We start from the raw sequence: 6,087 nt of genomic DNA, 5'->3' as shown, positions 1-6,087 counted from the left end.
ATGTCCAATCTGAAACTCCTCTGTCAGAATTGAGACAGTTTCCTTGTGTTCTATTACTCGTCACCTGAGAGAAGAAACTGACCCCCACCTCGCCAGAACCTCTTCCAGATATTTGTAGAGAGCGGTAATGTCTCTCCTCAGCCTTCTTTTCTCCAGAATGAACAGCCTCAGCCGTTCTTCACAACCCTTGTGTCCAGGTCCTTCACCAGCATCATGCCTATTCTCTCCAAGTGCTCAAACATCACAATATCCTTCTTGTAGTGAGGGGCTCAAAACTGAGCATGCTACTTGAGGTGTGGCCTCACTAGATCTGAATACAGGGAGACAACTGCCTCCCTGCTCCTGGCCACACTATTTCTGGTACAAGCCAGGATGCCATGGCCTTCTTGGCCACCTGCTCACACTGCTGGCTCATATTGAGCTGACTGCTGACTAACATGGAAGGGATAATCAAACATTGGAATGGACTGCCAAGGGAGGTGGTGGAATCCCCATCCCTTTAGGTTTTTAAGTGACATGTGAATATGGCACTGAGGGATGTGGCTTAGTGATGAGACTTGGCAGATCAAGTTGATGGTTGGACTTGTTGGTCTGGAAGGTCTTTTCCAACCTAAACAATTCAATGATACTAAATTCATAGAATCATAGAATCATAGAATTGTAAGGTTGGAAACTACCTTCAAGATTATCTAGTCCAACCATCCTCCCATTAACATTGCTACCACAAGCCTCTAAACCATATCTCGTAGCTCCTCATCCAGACACCTCTTAAACACTGCCAGGGATGGCAACACCACCACCTCCCTGGGCAGGCCATTCCAGTGCCTGACCACTCTCTAAGAGAAAAAGTTCTTCCTTATGTCTAACCTAAACCTCCTCTGGTACAACTTGTGGCCATTTCCCCGGGTCCTGTTTGTTGCCTGGGAGAAGAGGCCAAACCCCTCCTCATCATAATCTCCCTTCAGGAAGTTGTAGAGTGCAATGAGGTCTCCCCTGAGCCTCCTCTTCTCCAGACTAACAATCCCAGTTCCCTCAGCCGCTCCTCATAGGACTTACGCTCCAGACCCCTCACCAGTTTCGTTGCCCTTCTCTGGACACGCTCCAGGGCCTCAATGTCTTTCTGTAGTGAGGGGCCCAAAACTGAACACAGTACTCAAGGTGCGGCCTCACCAGTGCTGAGTACAGGGGAATGATTACCTCCCTGCCCCTGCTGGCCACACTATTTCTGATGCAGGCCAGGATGCCGTTGGCCCTCTTGGCCACTTGGGCACTCTGTCAGCTCATGTTCAGCTGAGCATCAACCAACACCAACGGGTCCCTTTCCTCTTCACAGTCATCCAGCCACTCAGCCCCCAGCCTATAGCACTGCATGGGGTTTTTGTGGCCAGAGTGCAGGACCCGACACTTGGCCTTTGTCATGGTTTTGTGATTTTTGGTTTTCGGTATTCCACATCATAACATCATGTGGGGCACTGGCAGTTTAACTGTTAATGCTCAAGTTCTGGGTACCTGCCTGGAAGAGAAGAAGAACTACATTCCCCAGTGGACTTTGCGGTCACAGGGAGGAGATATAACTCCTGGCAAGGTCACCTGATGTGCTCTTCTTCACCTGCTCTTCGTCGTCGGCTCTCCTCCCATCTCCCTGCTGCTCAACTGCACTGCGCATCTCACCTCAGCGTTGTGGTGAGGCCTATCCACCTTTTGGACATTTTCTCTCCCATTATATTTGATTTATTAGCTTCAATTTTAATTATTTTGTATTATAGTGTGTTATCTTGCATTCCAATAAAATATTTAATAAATTAATTTGTTTCTCCTCAGATCGTTGCTGCTGTTTTTAATTATTTTGGGGTCCCCTGTTCCCTTTTTCCGGAGGTGGGGATTTTGCGAAATCCCTCCACCCCGCTAGTCACGGAACTGGGCCGAACCAGCCTGTAAACCATTGACAGCCTTGTTGAACCTCATCCTGTTCACCTCAGCCCAGCTGTCCAGCCTATCTAGATCCCTCTGAAGGGCCTCCTTACCCTCAGGCAGATCGACACGACCTCCCAGCTTGTCATCTGCAAACTTACTGAGGGTACACTCAATCCCTTCATCTAGGTCATCAGTCAAGATATTAAACAAGATGGGCCCCAGTACTGACCATTGGGGAATACTCATAACGGGTTGCCAGCTGAACTTAGCTCCATTAACCACTACCCGCTGGGCATGGCCCTCCAGGCAGTTCCTTACCCAAAGAAGGGTATACCTGTCCAGGCCACAGGCAGTCAGTTTCCCCAGAAGAATACTGTGAGAGACTGTGTCAAAGGCTTTTCTCAAGTCTATCTATTCTACATCAACAGCCTTACCCTCATCTATCAGGCTGGTCACCCAGTTGTAGAAGGAGATGAGGTTGGTCAAGCGCGACCTGCCTTTCATGAACCTGTGCTGGCTGGGCCTGATGCCCTGGATGCCACGCACATCGTGTGATCTCACCCAAGATGATTTGCTCCATAACTTTCCCTGGTACCAAGGCCAGGCTGACATGCTTGATCCCCAGTTCCTCCTTTTGGCCTTTCTTGTAGATGGGAGTCACACCAGCAAGCCTCCAATCCTCTGGGACCTCTCCAGATAACCAGGAGTGCTGATATATGGCAGAGAGGGGCTCGGCAATCACCCCCGTCAGCTCCCCCAGCACCCTAGAATGAAGGTGTCATGAGACAGAAGACTGGTCCCATGGTCTTCTGACAGTCTAGATGGAGGAGGAGTTCTCTAACCATCTCCACCTGAATCACCAGCAATGTGTAGCATCCCGGACTTCCAGATCAGGGCATAAGGTGCTCTGAGGATAACTTATCTGCCTATTAAAGGCAGATTTAAGGAAGGTGTTGAGGACCTCAGCCTTCTCCTTATCCTCAGTGGCCACATTCCCTGCTGCATCAAGTAAAGGATGGAAATTCTCCTTGGTTCTTCTCTTACCATTGATATGTTTAGAAAAGTATTTCTTATTCTCTTTTACTGCAGTGGCCAATCTGAGTTCAAGTTGGGCTTCTGCCCTCCTAACTTCCTCCCTGCATACCATAGCAACTTCCTTGTTATCTCCCCAAGTAGACTGTCCCTGTTTTCAGAGGGCTCTTTTTCTTCCGGAGTCTCAACAATAGTTCTCAGTTCATCCACACCGGTCTTCTTCCCCTAAAGCTCGCTGTATGGCATTCAGGAACAGCCTATTCTTGTGCCTTTAAGATTTCCATCTTGAGCAGTGTCCAGGCTTCCTGGACCCCTTTACCCTTAAGGAGTGACTCCTAAGGAACCCCTGCAACAAGTATCCTGAACAGGTCAAAGTCTGCCCTCTTGAAGTTCAAGATAGCAGTTTTGCTAGTCACCCTTCTGACATTGCCAAGAATTCCCCAGGGTGTGAACCACTTTCCCCACCACCCAAAGCATTGGCTGGTGGTGGCCATTTCCCCCCCGTGCTCTAAGGGTCTTCATGCCTGGCATTGGCTGGCAGCTCCCGCAAGCCAAAACCTTTACTCCTTGTCTCAAGGTGTTGCCTGTTGGTGGGATTTTCACAGCCCATACAGCTGCAAGGGCAAAAGGGAAATTCTGACTGAAAGCCCTGCAAGTGCAGCAACATTTGCCTAATGAGGCCCAGTGGAGGCTCCTGCTGTCATCCATGGAAACAAACCCATGGGTGTAAACTTGTATACTGCCCTGCATCATACAAGTTTATCCTCAAATGCAGGATTTGTGCTATGCAGGCTTCCTGACAGCGGTGCTGGTGGGACAGGACTCATAGGAGTCTGTTTGCTTGACCTCAGTCCCGGGATCCCTGTAGTTTCTTGTAAACGTGCCACAGCATGCTGAAAATTACAGACCTGACTGATTTAACATTGCACCACATGATAAATGCTGGGAATGCTGAGCAGCTAATTCAAACAAGCATAAAGTTGTGGATGCAATGATTAACAAGGAAAGTATCTTAGACTGACACAGCTGAGTTGTACGGGTGCATTTCAATTTGATATAGGTGAGTAACTGCAAATAAAGTGAGCAAACTAATCCGTACTGACATGGCAGTGCTGATGGCACACGGTAGCTTTGATGGTAATGTATTCCTGGATGGGAAAGAACAGTTCAGAATAAAGCGTGCCTGATAATAATTGAATATTCACGTGCTAAAACACATAACTTTTTAGTAAATATCAGAGAAAAGTGACTTGTTTTCAGTTAGAAAAAGGACTAATTAATGACACAGAAAGCATACTGTTATTTTTTTTAGGCTGGAATGAGGGGACATCAACTGTTAGGACACACTTTTAGACCTGGAACGATCTACCTGTTGATAAGATGAGAAAGCGCTCTGAGGATTTTCACAAGCGAAATCTAAAGTCACTGGCTTTTGATCTTTAAAGAGAGCCACTGGTACATGACATACATTTGGTGAATTTATCGTGCAGCAAGCAAAACATGTGGGAGGCACTGAACCCGTTATTTGTCTTTCTTAGTTTTATCTACATATTGATTTTTATTGAAATTGAAACTCTGAAAAGCAGAAAGAGTAAACACATAAAAGAGAAATAAAAAATGAGGAAACACAAGGAAACACAGCTGACATACAAAACCCTTTAAAATGAATCTGGAATGAAGCAGGAAACTTTTCAACTGCATAGCTTCCACTGCTTCAAAACATTCTATGTAACTAGCAAGTGACCTGTTAGAGGACAAGATCTATTGAAATGTATATATTTTCTCCTAACCAAAAATAGCTCGTAAAGGAGCTTATTTCTCTGAATAAGCTGCTAAAAGGAATATATTTTCTGTTTAAGGAGGTTAAACTTATTTGTTTAGCAGATATCTGCTGAAGTTGGATGCCTACTCAGTGAACAAATACTTCAGAAATTGTTTGTGATCTAGTAGTGCCTGAGGTTTAGTTGAAATTTATGGGATGATGTTACCAACTCTTCAGGGGCATGGAAAATACTTCTGTAGTACTGAGGGAGAGAGAGACCACAGAGAGCGAGAAGACAGGAGCTGGAGGAGTAAAGATCTGCTGCAGCTAAGGGGAGCTGAGAAATATAACGTGACTACAGGAGGTGACAAACATTTAAAGGGTCCAAGCCACATAACGCAGTTATGTGCATTGTGGTGAGGGCAGTGCTTTTGCAGCAGAGTTGGAAACAGAATACAAAAGATAAAAACCTTCCTGGGATGCCTAGTATGTCTGCTGGGGCGCTTGGACATAAGGATCAAACACATGGGCAGGAGATCGGTGTCTGGACACTGCTGCTAATAAATCTGCACAGAGAGGATGGAAGAGGGCAGGTTAAAAGCCAAGATCCAAACTACTATTGATCTCCAGGCTTTCTTTGTGAAATAGCTTAGCCATCTGCTCCAGAAATCTCAGAAACCTTGAGATTACAAATGGCAAAAATATAAAACATTACTTATCACAGAAAAGTTTTTTGATGAGAACTTTGAGGAAACTTTGGACAAGATAAACAGGTCAGAGTACTAAATTGAGCTCGCTAACTCTTCTCAATTCTTCTCAACTTGAGACTCATTTATGTATGTTTTGACACATGAAACTGAATAAAACCATTGTATTTTTGGCTTAAAGCGTGTGAGTTACCTATATTTTAGCTCAGTGTATGTTTTCCACCAGCATGTTGAGCAGAGATAGCTAGGAACCCAACTGAGGATATGTGGTCTCAGTTGATTACCTCAAGGGGTAAACGAGAGGTAACTTGTGCATCTGTACTGGTTCTGATAAATTATCAGAATATCTTTGGATGTGTGGTTTTGTGAAGTGTAGAAATTTCTGGAAGCTGCCAGGTCATGCCAAGCCAGAATATCCACTCTCAGTATCTGCTTCTGCAACAGTGAAGTCTGCTAGAGTTTGGAATTAAGAGTTTCCTGTTCAAGAAACAAGGTTGGATCCTTAGCTCTTAAGAAGGACTACTGAGGTGATTTTATCTGATTTAGGGGAATATAGAGTGAAATTTCCCAAAAGCAAGAGTAAAGAAGGGATTTAAGCTTAGGATTCTGGTGCCTAAATTAAAAACTCTTGTACATAAAACCACTTACTTTCCAAAAGGGTGACAGGTTCCC

This window comes from Phasianus colchicus, chromosome 1 (genome assembly GCF_987193195.1).
Source record: "Phasianus colchicus chromosome 1, bPhaCol1.hap1.1, whole genome shotgun sequence".
Taxonomy (NCBI): domain Eukaryota; kingdom Metazoa; phylum Chordata; class Aves; order Galliformes; family Phasianidae; genus Phasianus; species Phasianus colchicus.
This window is presented reverse-complemented; position numbering follows the sequence as displayed.